The sequence below is a fragment of the Leucopleurus acutus genome (genome assembly GCF_964270905.1).
Source record: "Leucopleurus acutus genome assembly, chromosome: 3".
Lineage (NCBI taxonomy): Eukaryota > Metazoa > Chordata > Mammalia > Artiodactyla > Delphinidae > Leucopleurus > Leucopleurus acutus.
In genome coordinates, this window is record NC_139145.1 from 45,122,780 (window position 1) to 45,147,739 (window position 24,960).

General features: G+C 38.9%; 2 pseudogenes across 2 annotated transcripts; both read left to right on the top strand.

Annotated features, from left to right (window-relative positions):
* The first annotated feature begins 443 nt into the window (after nucleotides 1-443).
* On the top strand, nucleotides 444-1,248 carry LOC309959307 (large ribosomal subunit protein uL22-like; annotated as a pseudogene). The gene has a single exon. The product of its transcript is annotated as a large ribosomal subunit protein uL22-like (transcript).
* A 22,009-nt stretch (nucleotides 1,249-23,257) lies between these two features.
* Nucleotides 23,258-23,541, top strand: LOC309959390 (large ribosomal subunit protein eL38-like; annotated as a pseudogene). Its single transcript has one exon. The product of its transcript is annotated as a large ribosomal subunit protein eL38-like (transcript).
* Nucleotides 23,542-24,960: the final 1,419 nt, after the last annotated feature.

Here is a 24,960-nt window from a genome sequence, read left to right on the forward strand (position 1 = left end):
AAGCAATATACGAGCCACTGAGTATAAACAATGAATCACACTTAATCTCTGCCCTCAAGAAACTCACAGTAAGAAGTATTATTTTCCAAATTGTTTTCCATGGACAGTGAAATTTCTCAAACCACTTTGACAATGGAAGACTTTTTTTCCAGAGTCTGAAGAGTATTCTTCATGGCTATGTAGGAAATGTTGGTTTCAATCCAGGAATGGTATAAACATTTAAGTAAGGAAAAATCTCTAGGTTATACTTTGAGAAATCTTTATGGATTTTAATCAAAGCACTGGATGATGGATAGACCTTGGACTGGTAGGTAGATTTAAGGCAAGGAGAGCTCATAATATGTGCAAGGTACACGGTAGACGATACTTAAAATGACTGGACCACTTAAAATGACTGGATCACTCTTCCTTTTCTGGTAAGCGGCCTGAGGTGACCTCTAAAAATGGTTCGCTATTCACATGACCCAGAAAACCCCACAAAATCATGCAAGTCAAGAGGTTCAAATCTTCGCGTTCACTTTAAGAACACTCGTGAAACTGCCCAGACCATTAAGGGTATGCATATCCGAAAAGCCACCAAGTATCTGAAGGATGTCATTTTAAAGAAGCAATGTGTGCCATTCCGTCACTACAATGGTGGAGTTGGTAGGTGTGCCCAAGCCAAACAGTGGGGCTGGACACAGGGTCGGTGGCCCAAAAAGAGTGCTGAATTTTTACTGCACATGCTCAAAAATGCAGAGAGTAATGCTGAACTTAAGGGCTTAGATGTAGATTCTCTGGTCATTGAGCATATCCTGGCAAACAAAGCCCCCAAGATGCGGCAGAGGACTTACAGAGCTCATGGTCAGATCAACCCATACATGAGCTCTCCCTGCCACATTGAGATGATCCTCACTGAAAGAGAACAGATTGTTCCTAAACCAGAAGAAAAAGATACCCCAGAAGAAACTGAAGAAACAAAGATTTATGGCCTGGGAATAAATGCTTCAAAAAATAAATGCAAATAAAAGTAAAAAAAAAAAAAAAGACTGGATCATCACAGGTCCTCAGGCATAGTAGTGAGAAATAAAATTTGATAGGTGAATTGAGACCAAGAGTGGAGGATCTAAAAACCCGAACTGAAAACTTCATTCTTTATTAAGAAAGTGACATGGAAAAAGTCCTATTTTTAAGAAGCAACCTAGCCATGATAGTTCAGTGTAACCTGCACATAAAGAAAAAAGTCTGGAATAAACTCAGAAGATAACAGGACCCAAACTCTCCCTGAAGAATGGATCAACATGACTGTAATGACAAAAAATGATACTTTATGTAAGAAAACATGCTAAAATTAGATAGAAATAAGGCAAAAGATGTAGAAAATTTTAATTTGCTTTTCAACAGCAGAATCAGTCTGGGGCACTGGAAAGGAGACCATCAATCATAAGGGCCAGAAAGCATTGGACTTTAACCTTTGAGGTCCATTGAAGGCAGCATGATATAGCTACAAAACTTCTTGAGCTGTACACTTGTGCTGACTGGGTTCAACCGCATCACTGTCATTTACTACTGTTTTATTCCTATCTAAAATATTTCTTTTGGTTATACACGATCACTTATATTCAAGAAGGTTCTACAATGCATGAGCTTTAAGAAATTTTATATCTTCATTTTTTACACTGTATTTAGTCTTTCAACAGATATTTTCTAAGTAGCGATTATACATCAAGGACTGAGCTAGGCACTGGAGGTTCAGCACGGAACAAGACAGACATGACTGCTGCCCTGGTGGAGCTCACATTAACTACACAAAAACTTTTTTTATTAATGTACAGAAAACTACGAATACATCCCTTGCACCATTTTCATAGAACAGCTCACCACGGCAGATCTAATGTCTTCCATGGTGTGATGCACAGATGTCAGAAACGAGAAGGCTGCATTAATTTACTGTAGATAATAACTAGACTTTTAAAAGAAAGTATGAAATCATTGATCTATAGTAAAACCAGCAACTGACTTTTCTTGCTATTCAGGGGACGTGATAATCATCACTAGCACTTAGAAACAGAATGCCAGAGTTGGAAAGGTTCAGAAAGATCAAATCATTCTACTTTGCATTTTTACCGATACAGGAACTAAATCCAAAAGAGCCTAAATGATTTGTCTAAGGCTCCATAGCTATTCAGAAACAGAGAAGGAACCAGAATCAAGATGCCCTTTACATCAGCCCAATGCTCTTTCCAATACACTAGAAAGGACACCATTTGTTAAAACAGTGAGAAAGTTGGAGATTTTAGAGCAGACCTGTGATATTTATCTGCGTCATCCTTCCATGTGGAGAATTACACCTCCCTTTTCATTGTCTTCTAACTCAGCTCACATGATCTGGCTGAGGCTCATTCAGACTCTCCAGCCTTCCAAGTCACAGGGAGGTCACATTCCACAGGCCTTGCCAATAAGAATGCTTCATCTCCTCTAGACACACTAATGGGTTCAGGGATGGGTACATGCCCCAAGCTAGGCCAGGCGATGTCCTCCTTAGGATTTTTGCCCCATTATCAGGAAAGCTATTTCCCTTCCTCTAGAACCATAAACCATATGGATTCCGAAAGTCTGGAACTCTTGGAGCAATGTTCTCTGCCACAGGGGTAGAGCCTGCTAGGAAAAAAAAAGCAAGTAAAGCAGAACCAAGAGATGAAAGGATCAAGCAAGAAATGTCACGAGTAAGTCACCTGGATCCAGCCTGGCCTGAAACAAGACCTCCCCCAGACTTTTCTGTAAAATGAGCCACTCAATTCCATTTCTTAATCTAGTTTAAATTTTTTCACTTATAACTTTTTAAAAAAGGCCCCCAAAATACATGTACTAAACATCTACTTTCAGAATACTCCCAGTGCTATGATCTCCAACTTGAAATGCCTTTGTAGCACTATCAAAAAGGCCCATAAATTTGATGGCCAAACCAAGAGTTTCTAAGATGCCTAACAGGAAGTGTTAAGGATGATTTATTAGTAGTTACTTTTTGCTCATTAATAATTTTTATATTTATTATATGTTGAAAAGATCAGTTTGGATATATTGGTTTAAATAAAATACCTTATTAAAATTATTTTATTATTTCCTTTTTACTTATTTTAATGTGGCTTCCAAAAAGGTTAAATTATATATGTGGTTTAATTAGATTTACATTGGACACTGGTAATGCATAGGTACATACACTATGCCACAACTAGGGTGAACTTCCCCTCACCCAAAGGCTCCCAGATTTCTCCCTTCCAGTGTTCTGAGTCTACAATCCTCTTGTAAAATGGACAGGTCCTGTCTCCCCAGTCTGACCCCATTTCCTATTTCTCCGTTTTTTTTTTAAATGGGTATACCATAATTCTTTTACTTTCAAGTTTAAATTTTCATCAAAATTAGATTTGGACGTAATTTACAGAGTCACACAATTCTTTGAGACTTATTACGAAAAAACAGCATTCTCCTGTACTCCTCTCATCTCTTTCTCAAAAGCAACCATTCTCAATTATTTTAGCTGTTTCTTTTGTCGCTCACCTCCATATATCTAAATAACATGCTTCTATTTCCTACTTCTTGAATTTTCAGGTTTAGGTATTTATTATCTATAGAAGATGAGAAATTTTGGAGGAAAGCAGCATGCTATGGTGGGTAAGATCATAGCTTTGGAAACATACAGACTTGGGTTACATGTCAAATACTGGTTCTGCCAGTTATGGTCTGTGTGACCTCAGGCATGTTGCTCAATCTCTCTGTTTCTCCTCTCTTGAGGCCTAAATAAGATCATGTATATGGAGTGCTTTGCACAATGCCCACCACATGTGTAAGCACTAAATACATAGCAACTATTACTGTTGATATTACAATTATTTATTGTTGTTAGTGGTAATGGTGGCAGGTACTAACTGCAATTACTGTGCTAATCATTCAGGATGCAAAATGGAATAAGGTACAAATCTTGCCCTTCAAGTTGCTAACAACAACCGTTCAGAATACTGATAGGTGTCAAATAAAGGATACCAGCCGCAAACACTCTGGATTCCAAGGATGAGAGAGAGAACCATGAACTTAAATGGATGGGGAAGATTCTATTGCCTGAAAATTACAGTAAGTAAAATGTATTACTGCTCCTATTTCTGCCAGCAGACATTCATGGTAGCAGATCTAAAAATAGGTAAGTAGTAGAAGAAACCTAAATGATGAGCCAGCCAAATTCCCCATTTTACAGATGGAGAAACTGAAGCCCCTTTAGAGAAGAAACTTACCCAGATCACACAACTAGCCACTCAAAAAGTGAGGGTGAGAAAGCTGTTTGAAGCTTTTGAAGTTTGAGGCTTCTCTGTGTCAATTCTGAACAGAGTAGCTAACCCATTTCTGCACATAATTTACTACAGAGTAACCTCCATCTCACCTCCTGTCAGTTTCAGGATTGTATCATTTCCTGTGATCTCTGTTGCTGTCATTAGTCAATTCCTTAAACTGACCTGAATTCAACATCTTCACTGTAGTCATTTATTTTAAAAGTTTCAATTGGCAGTTTGTTGAAAGACATATCATTTTTCTCATGACAGTATCACTCTTGATCTAAATTGTTCTCACAAGCGGGATCAGAAACAGGAAGTGGAATTATTCTCTTCTTTTGACATTGATCTTGCTTCCTTCTGTGGGGATCTGCTCCAGGCATACAAGTCCAGCCCCCTTGGACCTAATATTCCAATTCCTGCTGCCTAGACAGCTCCATGGACTTGAATCAGAATTCCTAGTATTAGATTAGCATCTCTGCCTAGGGGACAGCCATGTTCTCATTTAACTCAACTTTTTTCTGATGTTTTAAAACCCTTTAGTTCTAACATTTTAAATGCTTATGCCATTTATTTCCATAGTTTCCACAGAAGAATAAACATGCGATCTATTACTTTTCTGGCCTCTCAGCCAGGTAAGACTCTACACTCCCAATGCAGTGGGCCTGGGTTTGATCTTGGTCAGGGAAACAGATCCCACATGCATGCCACAACTGAGAGTTTGCATGCCACAACTAAGGAGCCTGAGTGCCGCAACTAAGAAGTTTACGTGCCTCAGTGAAGATCCCGTGTGCCGCAACTAAGAGCTGGAGCAGCCTATATTTTAAAAAAATGAAAAAAAAAAAAAAAGATATCCCATATCCCCAAGCCAATCCCACTGCACATTTATAAAAATTTGTTCTCAAAAGTCACACTATCCAGCCATGGATTTAAATTTATTCTCTGAGATGTCTGACATTCTCCATTCTCACTGACAAATCACAGGGAATTTTACAGTTCCCCACTCTGATAGCCTCATGGTTCTCTGTTGTTCCATCACCAGCTGGATTATCATCCACGGAACCGTGGTGGGTCCCAAAGAGACAGAAGGCTGTTTTCAATCCATTTGTTATTTTAATGACAAAGAATCACCCCATAAGCCTTGTTAAAACCTCATGTAATCTAGAAAAAATAGAGGCACCAAGCTTCTTAAGCAGGAGCAAGGTAATATCACCATCCATCAAACCTGAAATAATGGAGTGGAAGGAGGCCTAGAAAGGCTGTCCTGGGAGGCATGTGGTCATCCCAGAATGAGTCAGCAAGAGCTTTCAGCATCAGCTACCACATCGTTTCACCCTCATTTTATCAGGAAGGAAAACCTTGCATACTTATTCTCAAACTTTAGTTAGAAAAATCTTGTGTGCAGTCAAAACACCAGGAAAAATAAAGTAGTAGAACAATAACTCATGCACAGATCTTGAAGATCATCTGTTGCACTTTAAGAGTGTGTAAACTAAAACCTGGAGTGCAGAAGGGACCAAGCCTCTCCCCACGACTCTTTTTAAATGGCCTTAATGTCATCTGAAGTGTGATTTGCCAATACTCACTATTCTAGTCTCGGCTCTGTCACTTATTAGCTGCATAATACTGGACAATTTGCTGAGCCTCTCCAAGCCTCAGTTCCCTCATCTGTAAAGTAGCTATAACAACGGTGCCTACTTTATGATGTTGTTATAAGGATTAATTAATATATGTACATGAAGTGATAATCACATAGTAAATATTTAATAAGTGATAGACATCAATACTATTATCTATGATGTGAAATTTTAGTATGATGCACCTACGGAGAAATGTTGATCTAAATTCCACCCCTTAATCCTCTGTGTCCCAATCTCTTGCTCGCTCTCTCTCTTTCACAGATGTGTTCTATAATCACAGGATGTGGAGTCAGGAAATCTGGACTTCAGTGTCAACTTCGCCATACTATATGTTGGGTGACCTTGGGAAATCAGTTTACCAATCTAGGCCTTAGTCTCCTCACTTTTAAGATGGGGAAGTGAGATGAGGTGATATCTATGGTCCTAAACATCTACACTATTAAATAAATTCTAGAATCTATACCATTGACTGGCTGCCCAGGTCATTTTCCTAGATTTCCAGTCAAAGGGAAAAGCGTCTAGCAATACTCAGCCCCACAGATAATCTCTCTCAAGGACTGGAAGAAGGTGGAGCTCTAAGCTCAACTCCCCATCCTAAAATCACAATCCAGGATTTACTCTGAAAACCACCAAACAACTCCCCATGGGTGATAAAGCCTGGACCTGCTGAAAGACCCCACCTGTCTCAAGAAAGTCCCCATCACTCTCCTCTAGCAGCATGTCATGGACCTTTGCAATTTCCATCACTCTCCCCAACACTATGGCAGCTTCTGTCTTACTTTCAGAGAAGCTTAGTTATTGAGGAAGGGGACAATGTTGCTGAAGAGGCCCAATGCTGTCCAATCAGAACATTTTCACTTTTAAGGGCCTTGTTTTTCAATAAATGAATGTCACCAAAAGAGACAGAGAGAAGTCTAGGAATAAAGTTCAGAGCAGCTGTCTCTGTAAGATGGTCTCTGAAGCCCTACTTAATTTTATTTTTTGAAAGTGTTTGGAGTGTTTCTTATAAGCTAGGTGTTGTTCTAAGAGCTTCACCTATATCATCTCATTGAATCTTCACCACAATCTTGGGAGGTAGGTACTTTGTTATCACTATGCTATAAACAAGGAAACTGAAGCACAACCCTACCATGATCAAGTATGTAAATTTCCAACATATATTACCTACCTGTCCACTGAAACTAAGATTTATTCTGCTAGTCATATTTATCTTGTGGTTTTTGTTTTTTTTTTTAGATGTTGGGGGTAGGAGTTTATTAATTAATTTATTTATTTTTGCTGCGTTGGGTCTTCGTTTCTGTGCGAGGGCTTTCTCTAGGTGTGGCAAGCGGGGGCCGCTCTTCATCGCGGTGCGCAGGCCTCTCACTATCGCGGCCTCTCTTGTTGCGGAGCACAGGCTTCAGACACGCAGGCTCGGTAGTTGTGGCTCACGGGGCTAGTTGCTCCGCGGCATGTGGGATCCTCCCAGACCAGGGCTCAAACCTGTGTCCCCTGCATTAGCAGGCAGATTCTCAACCACTGCGCCACCAGGGAAGCCCTATCTTGTGGTTTTGACATAGATTTTTTTTTTTTCCCTTTTTAGGCAGTGCTTGCTTACTCTGTTATGGGTTTTAACTGAGCCTCCTTCATGTCTGTGTGGCAGATGTGTAAAATCATTAAGTACTATTGAAAACTCTCAACAGGAATATTGATTTTTTCCTACAGTTCTTTCCTGAGATGATTATTACTGACAATTTAGACTTATGCATGTTAAAATAAATTGACCTGGCATGCACCACTAAATACAATCCAAGTGACCTTTGGTTGCCCAATTTTAAATCCTCAGATGAAATGATACAGTTTGGGGGGTGAGAAACAGGGAAATATCTGTCATTTTAGCCAACAACTTGAAACTGTATGAATACAAAGGTTTTTTTCTCTCTCTTTTTTCTTGAATGCCTTTTAAAAAATAAATTACCCTTTAAATTTAAGCACTTTTGTTCCAGTATCAGTCAGGTTTTCCATAGGAACAAAACTAATAGGAGAGATACATATACACACACACATATATAATTTTATTATATATAAAATATTATATATAATATACAATATTATATTATAATTATATAATACATATAATTTTATATATTATATATATAATTTTTTTTCCAGTCTGAGTCCAAAGGCCTGAGAACCAGAAATGCTGATGGTGTAATTTCCAGTTCAAGGGTAAGAGAAGACCAACGTTCCAGCTTATGTAGTCAGGAAGAGAGAGCAAATTCTCCCTTCCTCCCCTTTTTTGTTCTTTTCAGCCCTCAACAAACTAGACAAGGTCCACCTGTAATGGGGAAGGCAATCTGCTTTACACAGTCTGTTGACTGAAAAGCTAATCTCATCCAGAAACACCCTCACAGACACACCAGAAATAATGTTTAATCAACTATCTGGGAATCCTATGACCCAGTCAAGCTGACACGGAAAATTAACCATCACAGTTTCACTGTTCCGCCAAGTTAAATGACACTGTATAGAAGTCAAATTGTACATTAGGAAGTGGTTAAAAAAAAAAAACTGGAATTTTTTTCTTTTATATCATTCAGGAAAGATGGACTACCTTTCAGATCACAGAAAGTTCCATACATTTGTCTTTCTCCTAGTCATCAGTAAAACTCCTTAATGCCAGAAATCACATTATGTAAACTAGTGTTCCCCTCAAAACTTCAACAGTTCTTAGAACATAGGAGGCACAGTAAAATGAATGCAGGAAAATATGCAGTCATTGAACACGTGAAAGGAATTATGAGATTGGCTCATTTACACTGACATGTAACTCATAAGCAAAAGCACTTTTGAGTAGAGGACCCACTATGTGCAAGATTGGTATTTAATAGCTAAATGATCAACTGGAATGAGTATCACCTTCCCAAAGTTATTCACATGGATCTTCAGCTCTGACCAAATTTATAGAAACTGTGGCCAACATCTTAATTTTTCCCTTGCTAAATTACTATGGAGATGAATTTTAGCAACTTAATCCACCCTGAATAAACTAATTCTTCATTAAAGCGTAACTTTCTCCCATAGGGAAACTTCTAAAGCCACCAGATATAAGCGTGAACACCTCTGGTTTGTTTTAATTCTTTTTCTTAAGTGAGAAGTTGAGCACATTTTGCCAGGGATTAAATCTCCTCAGGTCTCACAAATTTGGTATTTTCAAACTAAATTCATGGTCTCACACTGCAACTCTTTTGCAGCTGGAGGAAAACCACTTCATGCTGCTATGGGAAAAGTATTTAAATGACCCAGAAAGATGGCAAAGGGCTTAAGTAAGTCCATACCTCCTAACATTTCTGCTAAATTCAATATTAATATCCTAAAAAGCTGTGGATTACATTTCTCCTTATACTGCTTAATAGGCTTTCAAATGATCAAGAACTTATTTTTTTTTAAGTTAAAACACTCAAAAGGATGTGAAGACAAGCCAGACTGGGAGGAAATATTTGCAAAAGCCATTTCTGATAAAAGGTTATTAACCAAAGTATACAAAGAACACTTAAAACTCAACAATAAGGAAATGAACAACCTGATTTTAAAATGGGTCAAAGATCTGAACAGACACCTCATCAAAGAAGATATACAGATGGTAAATAGGCATATAAAAAGATGGAGAGCATCACATATCATTAAAGAATTGAAAATTAAAACATGAGATACCACTATACATCTATTAGAATGGCCCAAATCCAAAACACTGACAACACCAAATGCTGGCTAGGATGTGGAGCGATAAGAACTCTCATTGCTGGTGGGAACACAGAATGGTACAGCCATTTTGAAAGACAGTTCAACAGTTTCTGGCAAAACTAAACACACTCTTACCATATGGCCCAGCAATTATGTTTCTTGGTATTTACCAAAATGAGTTGAAAACTTATGCCTACACAAAAACCTGCACATGATGTTTACAGCAGCTTTACTTAGAATTGCTAAAACTTGGAAGCAACCAACATATTCTTCAGTAGGTGTCTGGATAAATAAGCTGTGGTACATCCAGACAATGGAATATTCAGTGCTGAAAAGAAATGAGCTACCAAGCCACAAAAAGACATGGAGGAACGTTAATGCACATTACGAAGTGAAAGAAGACAATCTGAAAAGGCTACATACTGTATGATCACAGCTACATGACATTCTGAAAAGGCAAATCTATGGAAATAGTAAAAAGATCAAGCATTGCCAGGAGTTAGGGAGGAAGAAGGGATGAATACATAGGTGGGGGACATCTTAGGCACACTCAAAGAGCCCATCCAACAGGAAGGATCTTGTGAATGGTGGCAAGAGAAGTAGAGTCTTCATACGTCTGAGACTCAACATATGCATCCAATCTAAAAAAGCAATCCTTTTCTTCAAAGCTCAGAAACAAGGTCTGGACTGCATTTCCCATTAAATTTCTGAAAAGCCACATCAACCACGTTAGAATGCAGACACTCTGTCTTTTTTTTTTTTTTTTAACAGTGTGAAAGATTTCAACATGATTTGATGAGCACCTGCTTTGAGATTTCAGCTAATGCTATTAGGATCCTTATAGGCAGATGATACTGGGGTAAGGGCAGTTGCTTGGAACCATGCTGTTCCATTATCATCTGGTCACCAATCTAGATTAAATGGCAAAGACAGAATTAGAACAAACTTTGAATATAACTGGAGTCCATCCTAGGCTTATCTTTTCGGATTCTTACATGCACATGAGAGCATGCACAAGAATACCATTTATACAAATTCAATTTCTATCAACTCAGAGTATGTACCTAAATATCAAGTGTATCTAGAGCATGAGCTTTGAAGGAGCCAATCAAATAATGTTGCACTCATTTGATGCCCTTTTACCCTTCAGAAAAAAATAAGTCTGATGTACTTGGACAAAATCAAACTCAGGGGATTCTTTATTTTCTATACAAAACAGTGGTTCTCATTTAGGGGCATTTTGTCACTCATCCCTAGGGGACATTTAACAATGGCTACAGACTTTTTAGTTGTCACAACTGAGGGAAGAGACTGCAACTGGCATCTAGTGGACAGAGACCAGAGAAACGGCTAAACATTCCATAATTCACAAGATAGTCCCCCACGACAAAGAATTACCTGATCCAAAATGTCAACAATGCCAAGCTTCAGAAATATTATTAGTATTCCAAGGTAACATTTTTGTAATTTTTCCTTCCACTGTACAAGCGAACTTCTTAGAAGCACTGCGCATAGTCTTTACTTTTGCCTCTTCACCTCGCACTAACACCACATCCAACCCCAGTCTGCACCCAGCTCCCTTCGTTCCAACAAAACGGTTGTCACTGTAGTCATCCATGAGCTCCTACCACCAAATCCAGCGTACACTTCTCATCCTGCTTGACCTCTTTATGAAAGATTCTCTCCTCTTGCTTCCAGAACCCTAAATTCTCCTGGTTTTCTTCTTCTCTTTCTTCCCTGTCTCATTAGTAAGTTTCTCTTCTTTATATCACCATCATGTAATAGAGTTCCATGATTCAGTGTTAGGCCCTCTCTCTCTTTAACTTTTCTCAAGGTAACTGGGTTAGTTTCCTATCGCTGCTGTAATTACCCCAAACCTGGTGGCTTAAAACAGCACAGTTTTATCATCTTACAGTTCTGGAGATCAGAATTCCAAAATGGGTCTCACTGTACTAAAATCCAAGTCTAATCAGAGCTATGTTCCTTTCTGAAGACACTAGGGGAAAATCTATTTCTGGTCTTTTCCAGCTTCTAGGGCTGCCCCTATTCCTTGACTAGAGGCTCCTTCCATTATAAGCTGATTCACTTTGTTATAAAGCAGAAACTAACACACCATCGTAAAGCAATTATACTTCAATAAAGATGTTAAAATAAATAAATAAAATGCCAAAAATAAATAAAGTAGTTTGGCAAACTAGTAAATATAACAAATGATAATTTAAAAATAAAATGTCATTAACAAACCACAAAACAAAACACAAAAAAAGCCAGCAATGACAGGACAAGGCTTTCTCACGTCACATCCCTCTGAAACTGACTCTTCTACTGCTGTCTCCCACATTGAAGGACCCTTGTGATTACACTGGGTCCACCTAGATAATCCAGGATAATCTCTATTGCACAGTCAGCTGAATAACAACCTTAATTCCACATGCTATCTTAATTTCCCTTTGCCATGTAAGATAATGTATTCACAGGCTCTGCAGATCATGACATGGACATCTTGGAGAGGCCGTTATTCTGTCTACCACAGTAATTGACTTTACATTACCACCCATTTGTGCACAGATGACTCCCAATTTCATATTGTGTATCTATAACCTAGACTTCTCTTCTCAATGCTAGATCCAAATATTCAAGTGTTCAAGAGAAAACTCCAGACCCAAAACAAACTCATGACCTTCCTCCCTGAATATGGTCCTTTGCCAGCGTTCTCAGGTTCAGTGAATGGCATCATCAGCCATTCAGTTACTAGAAACTTGGGTGTTGGTCATCCTTAACATTTCCTTTTTCTTTACCTCCATTTTCAATCTAGTACCAAGTCCTTTTACTTTCTAATTATCACATGAATTCATCTACGTCTTACCATCTCCATCCCTCTCCCCATCTACTGTCATTCAAGAGACCTTTAGCTCATCTGAACTACTGGAAGACCATCCTAACTAGTCTACCCTTACTAGTTAGCTAGCTTTGACCCCTTCCAACCCCCATTCCTCATATGGCAGAATTATCTTTTTGGAACTCAAATCTGATCAAGTCATCCTTCTGCTCAAATTCTGTAATGGCTTCCTGTTTTTCTAGGTGTAAAAACAAATCCCTGGAATATGGCACAGAAGGCTCTTCCAAGCCTAGCCCTGTATCTCTCTCCAGCTTCACAGGGTAACAGAACACACTGCTTTTCTCCCAGAATGAGATGTACCCACCTCTCGCACCTCACAGGACGTTGGCACACACTGCTCTCTTCCAGGAATATTTCTTCCATTTCTCTCTTGCTGTATTTGACTCAAAACTTAACTATCACACCTCCTCAGGGCAGCCTTCCCTGACGTCCCTTGCTCAATCCTTAAAGCACCATGCCTCTCTCTTTTGTAACACTCAACATAATTGCAGTTTGGGGGACTTCCCTGGTGATCCAGTGGTTAAGACTTTGCCTTCCAATGAAGCAGGTGCGGGTTCAATCCCTGATCAGGGAGCTAAGATCCCACATGCCTCGCAGCCAAAACAAAACAAAACAAAAAAACCCCACAAAACAGAAGCAGGATGGTAATAAATTCAATAAAGACTTTAAATTAGTCCACATCCAAAAAACAATCTTAAAAAACAATGATAAAAAATAGTTGCAGTTTTAAATTTCTCTGTGAGATTATTTAATCAATAGTTCTCTTCCGGGCTTCCCTGGTGGCGCAGTGGTTGAGAGTCCGCCTGCCGATGCAGGGGACACGGGTTCGTGCCCCAGTCCGGGAAGATCCCACATGCCGTGGAGTGGCTGGGCCCGTGAGCTATGGCCGCTGAGCCTGTGCGTCCGGAGCCTGTGCTCCACAACGGGAGAGGCCACAACAGTGAGAGGCCCGCGTACCGCAAGAAACAAAAACAAAATAAAACAAAAAAAACAAAACAAAAAAAACTAGTTCTCTTCCCCATTTGATTGTCCAATGAAAGCAGGACAGTATCTGTGCTCATCACTGAATCCCTAGTGCCTAGCTCAGGATTAGGCACAATGTCGGCACTCAATAACTATTTGTTAAATGGGTAAATAAATGACAATTGTATGTGGAATTTTTTTTAAAAATGATGCAAATGAACTTACTTACAAAACAGAAACAGACTCACAGACTTAGAAAAAAAACTTATGGTAACCAAAGGGGAAAGGTGCAGGGGAGAGACAGATTGGGAGTTTGGGATTGACATGTACACACTACATGTTTAAAATAGATAAACAACAAGAACCTACTGTATAGCACAGGGAATTCTGCTCAATATTCTTTTTTTTTAACATCTTTATTGGAGTATAATTGCTTTACAATGTTGTATTAGATTTTGCTGTATAACAAGGTGAATCAGCTATATGTATACATAGATCCCCATATGCCCTCCCTCTTGCCTCTCCATCCCACCCTCTTTATCCCACCCTTCTAGGTGGTAGCAAAGCACGGAGCTGATCTCCCTGTGCTATGTGCCTGCTTCCCACTAGCTATCTATTTTACATTTGGAACTGTATATATGTCAATGTTACTCTCTCACTTCGTCCCAGCTTACCCTTCCCCCTCCCCGCGTCCTCAAGTCCATTCTCTATGTCTGTGTCTTTATTCCAGTCCTGCCCCTAGGTTCATCAGAACCAGTTTATTTTTAGATTCCATATATATGTGTTAGCATATGGTATTTGTTTTTTGCTTTCTGACTTACTTCACTCTGTATGACAGACTCTAGGTCCATCCACCTCATTACAAATAACTCAATTTCGGGTTCTTTTATGGCTGAGTATTATTCCATTGTATATATGTGCCACATCTTCTTTATCCATTCATCTGTCGAGGGACACTTAGATTGATTCCATGTCCTGGCTATTGTAAATAGAGCTGCAGTGAACATTGTGGTACATCACTCTTTTTGAATTATGTTTTTCTCAGGGTATATGCCCAGTAGTGGGATTGGTGGGTCATATGGTAGTTCTATTTTTAGTTTTTTAAGGAACCTCCATACTGTTCTCCACAGTGGCTGTATCAATTTACATTCCCATCAACAGTGTAAGAGGGTTCCCTTTTCTCCACACCCTCTCCAGCACTTATTGTTTCTAGATTTTTTGATGATGGCCATTCTGACTGGTGTGAGATGATATCTCATTGTAGTTACGATTTGCATTTCTCTAATGATTAGTGATGTTGAGCATCCTTTCATGTGTTTGTTGGCAATCGTATATCTTCTTTGGAGAAATGTCTATTTAGGTCTTCTGCCCATTTTTGGATTGGGTTGTTTGTTTTTCTGATATTGAGCTGCATGAGCTGCTTGTATATTTTGGAGATTAATCCTTTGCCAGTTGCTTCATTTGCAAATATTTTCTCCCATTCTGAGGGTTGTCTTTTCGTCTTGTTTATGGCTTCCTTTGCTGTGCAAAAGCTTTGAAGTTTCATTAGGTCCCATTTGTTTATTTTTGCTTTGATTTCCATTTCTCTAGGAGGTGGGTCAAAAAGGATCTTGCTGTGATTTATGTCATAGAGCATCTGCCTATGTTTTCCTCTAAGGGTTTTGTAGTGTCTGGCCTTACATTTAGGTCTTTAATCCATTTTGAGTGTATTTTTGTGTTTGGTGATAGGGAGTGTTCTGATTTCATTCTTTTCTATGTAGCTGTCCAGTTTTCCCAACACAACTTATTGAAGAGGCTGTGTTTTCTCCACTGTATATTCTTGACTCCTTTATCAAAGATAAGGTGACCATATGTGCGTGGGTTTATCTCTGGGCATTCTATCCTGTTCCACTGATCTATAGTTCTGTTTTTGTGCCAGTAAAATACTGTCATGATTACTGTAGCTTTGTAGTATAGCCTTAAGTCTGGGAGCCTGATTCCTCCAGCTCTGTTTTTCTTTCTCAAGATTACTTTGGCTATTCGGGGTCTTTGTGTTCCCATAAAAATTGTGCAATTATTTGTTCTAGTTCTCTGAAAAATGCCACTGGTAGTTTGATAGGGATTGCACTGATCTGTAGATTGCTTTGGTAGTACAGTCATTTTCACAATGTGGATTCTTCCAATCCAAGAACAATGTATATCTCTCCATGTGTTTGTATCATCTTTAATTTCTTTCATCAGTGTCTTACAGTTTTCTGCACATAGGTCTTTTGTCTCCTTAGGTAGGTTTATTCCTAGATATTTTATTTTTGTTGTTGCAATGGTAAATGGGAGTGTTTCCTTAATTTCTCTTTCAGATTTTTCATCATTAGTGTATAGAAATGAAAGAGATTTCTGTGCATTAATTTTGTATCCTGCTACTTTACCAAATTCATTGGTTAGCTCTACCAGGTTTCTGCTAGCAACTTTAGGATTCTCTATGTATAGTATCATGTTATCTGCAAACAGTGACAGTTTTACTTCTTCTTTTCTGATTTGGATTCATTTTATTTCTTTTCCTTCTGATTGCTGTGGCTAAACTTCCAAAACTATATTGAATAATAGTGGTGAGAATGGGCAGACTTATCTTGCTCCTGATCTTAGCGGAAATGGTTTCAGTTTTTCACCACTGAGAATGATATATGGCCTTTATTATGTTGAGGTAGGTTCCCTCTATGCCCACTTTCTGGAGAGTTTTTATCATAAATGGGTGTTGAATTTTGTCAAAAGCTTTTCCTGCATCTGTTGAGATTACCACATAGTTTTTCTCCTTCAATTTGTTAATATGGTGTATCACATTGATTGATTTGCATATATTGAAGAATCCTTGCATTCCTAGGATAAACCCCACTTGATCATGGTGTATGATCCTTTTAATGTGCTGTTGGATTCTGTTTGCTAGTATTTTGTTGAGGATTTTTGCATCTATGATCATCAGAGATATTGGCCTGTAGTTTTCTTTTTTGTAGTATCTTTGTCTGGGTTTGGTATCAGGGTGATGGTGGCCTCGTAGAATGAGTTTGGGAGTGTTCCTCCCTCTGTTATGTTTTGGAAGAGTTTGAGAAGGATAGGTGTTAGCTCTTCTCAAAATGTTTGTTAGAATTCTCCTGTGAAGCCATCTGGTCCTGGGCTTTTGTTTGTTGGAAAATTTTTAATCACAGTTTCAATTTCAGTGCGTGTGATTGGTCTGTTTATAGTTTCTATTTCTTCTTGGTTCAGTCTTGGAAGGTTATGCTTTTCTAAGAATTTGTCCATTTCTTCCAGGTTGTCCATTTTAGTGGCATATAGTTGCTTGTAGTAATCCCTCATGATCCTTTGTGTTTCTGCAGTGTCATTTGTTACTTTTCCTTTTTCATTTCTAACTCTGTTGATTTGAGCCTTATCTCTTTTTTTCTTCATGAGTCTGGCTTGTGCTTTATCAATTTTGTTTATCTTCTCAAAGAACCACCTTTTAGTTTTATTGATCTTTGCTATTGTTTCCTTCATTTCTTTCATTTATTTCTCATCTGATCTTTATGATGTCTTTCCTTCTGCTAACTTTGGGTTTTCTTTGTTCTTCTTTCTCTAACTGATTTAGGTGTAAGGTTAATTTGTTTATTTGAGATGTTTCTTGTTCCTTGAAGTAGGATTGTATTGCTCTATACTTCCTTCTTAGAACTGCTTTTGCTGCATCCCATAGGTTTCGGGTCGTGTTTTCATTGTCATTTGTTTCTCGGTCGTTTTTGATTTTCTCTTTGATTTCTTCAGTGATCTCTTGGTTATGTAGTAACGTATTGTTTAGCCTCCATGTGTTTGTATTTTTTACAGTTTTTTCCTGTAATTGATATCTAGTTTCACAGTGTTGTGGTCAGAAAAGATACTTGATACTATTTCAATTACCATAAATTTACCAAGGCTTGATTTGTGACCCAAGATATGGTCTATCCTGGAGAATGTCCCATGAGCATTTGAGAAGAAAATGTTTTCTGTTGTTTTTGGATGGAATGTGCTATAAATATCAATTAAGTCCATCTTGTTTAATGTATCATTTGAAGCTCATGTTTCCTTATTTATTTTCATTTTGGTTAATCTGTTCATTGGTGAAATTGGGGTGTTAAAGTCCCCTACTATGATTGTGTTACTGTCGATTTCCCCTTTTATGGCTGTTAGCATTTGCCATATGTATCTGAGGTGCTCCTATGTTGGGTGCATAAATATTTACAATTGTTATATTTTCTTCTTGGATTGATCCCTTGATCATTATGCAGTGTCCTTCTTTGTCTCTTGTAATAGTCTTTGTAACAAAGTCTATTTGTCTGATATGAGTATTGCTACTCCAGCTCTCTTCTGATTTCCATTTGCATGGAATAACTTTTACCATCCCCTCACTTTCAGTCTATATGTGTCCCTAGGTCTGAAGTGGGTCTCTTGTAGACAGCCTATGTACAGGTCTTGTTTTTGTAACCATTCAGCCAGTCTATGTCTTTTGGTTGGAGCATTTAATCCATTTAAATTTAAGGTAATTATTGAGATGTATATTCCTATTACCATTTTCTTAATTGCTCTGGGTTTGTTTTTGTAGGTCTTTTCCTTCTTTTGTGTTTCCTGCCAAGACAAGTTCCTTTAGCATTTATTGTAAAGCTGGTTTGGTGGTGCTGAATTCTCTTAACTTTTGTTTATCTGTAAAGGTTTTAATTTCTCCTTCGAATCTGAATGAGATCCTTGCTGGGTAGAGTAATCTTGGTTGTAGGTTTTTCCTTTTCATCACCTTAAATATGTTCTGGCTTGCAGAGTTTCTCTGAAAAATAAGGTCTTAACCTTTTGGGGATTTTTTTGTATGTTATGTGCTGTTTTTCCCTTGCTGCTTTTAATATTTTTTCTTTGTATTTAATTTTTGACAGTTTGATTAATATGTGTCTCGGCATGTTTCTCTTTGGGGTTATCCTGTATGGTACTCTCTGTGCTTCCTGGGCTTGACTCTTTCCTTTCCCACGTTAGGGAAGTTTTCGACTATAATCTCTTCAAATATTTTCTCAGACCCTTTCTTTTTCTCTTCTTCTTCTAGGACCCCTATAATTCGAATGTTGGTGCATTTAATGTTGTCCCAGAGGTCTCTGAGACTGTCCTCAACTCTTTTCATTCTTTTTTCTTTATTCTGCTCCCTGGCAGTTATTTCCACCATTCTATCTTCCAGCTCACTTATCCATTCTTTTGCCTCAGTTTTTCTCCTATTGATTCCTTTGAGAGTATTTTTAATTTCGGTAATTGTGTTGTTCATCACTGTTTATTTGCTCTTTAGTTCTTCTAGATCCTTGTTAAATGTTTCTTGTATTTTTCTCCATTCTTTTTCTGAGCTTTTGGGTCATCTTTACTATCACTATTCTGAATTCCTTTTCAGGTAGGTTGCCTGTTTCATCATTTATTTGGTCTCGTAGGTTTTTACCTTGCTCCTTTGTCTCTAACATATTTTTTTTCATTTCTTTTTTTTTTTTTCTTTTTTGATAGATGGTGCTGTATTCCTGTCTTACTGGTTGTTTGGCCTGAGATGTCCATTACTGGAGTTTGCAGGCAGTTGGATAGAGCTGGGTCTTGGTGCTGAGATGAAGACCTCCGGGAGGCCTTGCTCTGATTGATATGCCCTGGAGTCTGAGGTTCTCTGTTAGTCCAGTGGTTTGGATTTGGAGCTCCCACCACAGGAGCTGGGCCTGACCTCTGGCCTGGTAACCAAGATCCCGCAAGCTTCGTGGTGTGGTAAAAAAAATAAATAAATAAAAATAAAAGAAAGAAAGAAAAAAAGGAGCAGTACAATATCAAATAATAAAAAACAAAATAAAATTAGAAAGATAAAAAATATATTAGGAAAAATAAAAGTATAATTGAAACAACTGCAACAAGATAAAATAAAACTACAACAGAAAAAAAAAAAGTGGGGTGGGGGGGACAAGCCAGAAGGAGAGAACAATAACAAAGTATAAAGAATAAAATAAAATTAGAAAAATAAAAGATTTATTAGGAAAAATAAAAATATAAAAGAATGAACAACAATGAATCAACAAGGTAAATCAGAACCCCAAGCTAAAAGAGGAAAAAAGAAAAGAAAAAAAGCCTTGGTTATGGGGGCGGAGTTTAGGCAGGGACGGAACTTAGGCAGGGGCAGGGTTTAGGGTGGGGCAGGTCTTAGGCAGGTGGGGGCCTAGGCTCAGGACCCACATAGGTGGAAAAGACCCTGGGGGTGGGGCCTAGGCAGGGTGACATTCAAGCGTGGGGCAGGGCCTCTGCTTGGGACCTGCATGGAAGGGGATAGGCAGCATGTCAGAAGGAGGGCCTCTGGAGTGTGGAGTTCCGGAGTTTGGAGGTAGGGCTCTGAATGAGGGTGTGTGGGTGGGGTTTAGGCCCAGCACATTGGAGGGGGTCTCCGAGTGTAGAGGTAGGGCCCTGGATGGGGGTGTAGGGGCGGGGCTTGGGTTCTGCACTGCAGGAGGGAGGCTCGGAGGGCAGAGGATTAGGCCCGGGAGCCCAACAGGCTCCCCGGTGCCTAAGTGGACAGGGAAAGTACTGGCCGCATTCCCTTCCGTTCCTTTGTGCCCCTCCCCCACCACCTCCCCCAGAGTCTCCCCTGTGGCGCTGGACCCCTAACCATGGCTGAGTCCCACTGGGTGTAGGAACTCCTCCCCTCCCCTAGCCACCCCTCAGGGGTGCAGGTCCCGTCCCAACTCCACTTCTCCCCACCCTTCACTCCCCCCACACCCCACGTCCTTCCCGGTTGCTGGGGGTTCTTCCCCTCTCCTTATGTATCCATGGTCCCCCACCGGTGGCTGATAGGTACCCTAGTTGTGAGGAGACGCGAATTCCACGTCCTCCTAGTATGCCATCTTGATTCCGCCCTCCCATTATTCTGTAATAACCCAAATGGGAAAAGAATTTGAAGGAGAATAGATATAGGTATATGTACACCTGAATCACTCTGCTGTACACCTGAAACTAACACAACATTGCTAATCAACTAAAGTCCAATATAACATAAAAATTTAAATAAATAAATGACAATAAGTAAGATGTCTATTACTATACATAGTCATACCAATGATTTGCTAGTCATCTTGCTGTTCATTCACTCAATAATGTTTTACTGAATGTACTTTTTTTCAAATACCAGTAAGCTATCCTATTTTATTTTATTTTATTTGCTAGTTAGAACCGCCAATTGTATGAACACAAGTTTAACAACTGTACTGTAAGATCAAGAGGAAAGAAAAATGCTCTTTTGGCATCCCTTCATTTCTCCTCTTAGGTATCATTGTCTTCCCCTGAGACACATTTGGACCACTCTGCAGCAAAGTGGCTTGACCCTCTCTCCTCAGTATCACTTGAAACAATTCTCGAAGCTGCTAATGGCAGTTGTGGACACTCATTGGAAATGACAGGAGACTTCAACATGGCATTGACTTGCATGAAGTTTCTCTAATGCTTAAGGAGTTTGGTCATGTGTCAGAGCTGCTCACATTAAATGATCTATTAGGTGCCATGATCTCCAGAAAGTTCATCTGTCACGCAGTAGGCCAGAAGTGTCACCTCTGTTTCATGTGATATGAAGGCAAACTCCCAAACTAACTAGAGAGAAATTGGCATATGGCACTCCTGACGATGAGAAAACTGAGGCTCTCGGTTCACATCCACGATTGTGCAAATGAAAGTTCCCCACTTTAACCAGTACATAAGCTAAATGTTTAACATTTAGTCATTGAATTTTAATAGTTACAGTATTATTAGCTTAAAATAATATTATAATGAATATAAAGTAATGCCTATAATGAGTACAGTTATGACTAAGGTGAGTGAAAGCCTTTTTTTTTTTTGTGGGGGTGGCTACAAAATGAAACTTTTGTGAGTAGTAAGTGAAAATATTAAACTGAATTTACCGAACAAGAACGATTTTTAACTGTGAAAGAAGTCCAAGATTCATTTTCAGGTATTTGTAATATTTGTGAGGATCTGGGGTGATTCCTAAGTTGGTCAAAGACAACATCATGCATGGCAAGATCTAGCTAAAAAGAAAAATCACAGTATCGATTAAATGGAAATCAAGTTTAGTGAAGTGTCCCTGAAGATAGGGTATATAGACTCTTCAGAAGCACCCCCAAGTGGTTATCACTAGGTTAACATGGACTGGTGATTGTAAGAATTAATTATAAGGGGAAAAAAATACAATTTAAATATTTGTGCTAAAAAGTATGTACGTGCATTATATCTGACATATTTTTGATATCACAAAAGGTATCAATTGGGTTCACTCTCAGCCTTTGTCTCAAGATACATGAAAGTAAAAGAGAAAGTGTGCACTTTAGGCTGACATTTCATCGTTCATTTGTATAATCTGTATATGTTTCCCATTTTGTGTGTTTCCCTTTGTTACAGTCCAGGTAATTTTACCAATAGTCTAGAAGACTGTTAAGATGATTCCTACAGCTGAGATGTAAGTTGCATCTCTTAGAGAACTCACAAGTGTGTAAAATTTTTAAATAGACTAGGGTCATGCAGAGACTCAAATCTCCTTCCCCTTTAGACAAGTGCTTGGAAAGATAAAGCAGGTGAGTTATTTCTCCAAAACACAGTTTTGGAGTTGCGGCTAGGGCATGCTGGGACTGCAGTCTGCACACTGTTCTGTGTCTTTCCAACATGTGATGACACCTCCCACAGTACTAAATTTTTTCGGATATGATTAGTCTTTACAGTCTTCCTCAAGCAGCATGACTGCCTCCTTACACTTCAAAGAGACATTAAGAGACCCTAAGAGTGCAAACCATAAAAAGGAATTGATAATGCTATAATTTAGAAGTTTGTCACCAAAAAAAGATACTATAAACAAAAGATAATGTACAAATGAGAAACCATTAGCATTGGACATAACTGAAAAAGGACTAGTCTCCTGAATATATAAAGAGCTCCTTTAACTCAAAAAGAAAATGATAACAGAAAAAAAATGGACAAAGTATGAAGAAGCAATTCATTGACCAAGAAACCCAAATAAAAAATAGATGAATAAAAAGATGCTCAGCCACACTGGAAATTAGGAAGATGTAAATTAAAACAACAATGAGATAGCATGAAATTGACAGAAAAAAAAGTCTGACACTACCAAGTACAAGTAATGTTGCAGAGCTATGGGAACTGTCATATACTGCTGCTAAGAGTTTAAATTGGTGCAATGACTTTGGACAACTACTGACAATATCTAGTAAAGTTTTTAAAAGCTCATATCCTGTAAGTCAGCAACTTTCCCCTAAATCTGTGTTTCTCAACAAGGAGAGGAGTAGTTCACCTATCCAGGGGGTATTTGGCAATGTCTGGAGACATTTTTAGCTGTCACATCTGGGGTTGCAAAGGCAAGGGAGGAGGGAGGGGCTACTACTGCAATGTAGTCCATAGAGGCTAGAGATACTGTTAAACTTCCTACAAAGCACAGATTATCCTTATGCCCAAAGAATTATCTGGTTCAAAATTTCAGCAGTGCTGAGGTTGGGAATGATGGCCCCCAAAAGACTTGTCTACCTGGAATCTGTGAATGTGACTTTATTTGGGAAAAGGGTCTTTGCATGTGAAGTTAAGGATCTCAAAATGAGATCTTGGATTATCTAGATGGATCCAAAATCCAATGACAAGTGTCCTTATAAGAAGACAAGGCACAGGTATCTCAGGCCCTATGTGGGGAGTGGGAGGTAATCCGTGGTAATCCACGGCCGGGCGATATCTGGGGACCCCGGGCCTGGATGGAAAGTTCCAGCCGCGCTCTCCGCGCCTTGTCACCATGCCTCGCAAAATTGAGGAAATCAAGGACTTTCTGCTCACAGCCAGGCGAAAGGACGCCAAGTCGGTCAAGATAAAGAAAAATAAGGATAATATGAAGTTTAAAGTTTGATGCAGCAGATACCTTTACACCTCGGTCATCACAGACAAAGAGAAGGCAGAGAAGCTGGAGCAATCCCTGCCCCCAGGTTTGGCAGGGAAGGAGCTGAAATGAATCACGCACACTGACTTGAACAGTATTAAAATTTTTAAAATTCTCAAAAAAAAGAAGAGGAGGCACAGACAGAAGAGGAGAGACACAGAGGAGATGGCCACGTAAGGACAGAGGCAGAGATTGGAGTAAGCATCCCCAGGCCGAGTGCCAACAGTCAACAGAAGATGGGACAGGCAAGAAACGAAATCTCCCCTAGAGCTTCTGGAGGAAGTGACTGACACCTTGATATGGGGCTTCTGCCCTGCATAAATGTAAGAGGAAAAAATCTGTTGTTCTAAGCCACCCAGTTTTTAGTAATTTGCTGTGGTAGCCTGGAGACTAGATATACACTCAAGGGAAACACTTGCATATGTTTGGGAGGAGAAAGGTACAAGGTTGTAATTGAAGTTCATTATAGCAAAAAAAAAAAAAAAAAAAAAGAATTGAAACAACCTAAATTTTTCTCAAGAGGAAAATTGAAAAATGTTTTGAAGTATATTCACTTAATGTTCTACAGCAGTTAAAGAAAAAAAAAGAACAAATTGGAACTGCATGTATCAGAATGTGTTAATTTCACAATATAATACTGAGAGTAAAAGCCAGTTCAGAAGGATATATAAGGTATGATACCATTTATATAAAGTTTTTAAATCTACAAAGCAATATTCTATAATATTTATGGCTATCTAAATCTGTGGCAAAAGTATAATAATGTCGGTGATAAACACTGGTCCCCCAGTAGTGAGTACTCCTGCTATGGATATGGAGGAAAAAGAGAGACAAGGGGTGTACAGGAAGCTCCTCTTTGCATCTGAAATATTTAACATCTGTACTTAGTCTGATGAAGATCTGGCATGATATTAAGATCTGATAAAGCTGGGTTTTGCCATCTTGTACTAGTGTCCATTCTTCTGTATTTTAAATCATTTATGAGAAAATTAACTAGTCAAGGTTTATAAGACATGGAAATGTATGCCATGTAAAATAAATCAGAATGATGCTTACAGGTGTCAGCCTAGTAATGAAGAGACAGTGAAGTGATGAGGAAACAGGATACAGGTGGGGCGTTGGATTCAACACAGAGGTGGAGCCCTAATGAGCTGGGCAATCAGAGCACAGATGCATCCCTTTTGAAAGCTTTCTTCAGGGAGTCGCCTCTTTTCCTCCCCACCTGTCTCTCTTCTGGTTCTTTTATTATTTGATTTCAGTTGAGACCATCCTCCCTAGTTTTTCTTTGGTTCAAAATTACATCTAGGATAGTGGTAAATGAGAGGGGGAAATGAGGATGGAGAGACCTCAGTCCTTGTTGTTTTGATCATCAAGAGCCAACCAGGAGATTTGCATCAGTGAGTTATACTGTCCTAACCATACATTTCAAATTTGGAGGAATTGCAGCTGTGATGTTTTCCAAGGGACTTCTAAGCACAAAAGCAGAACTGT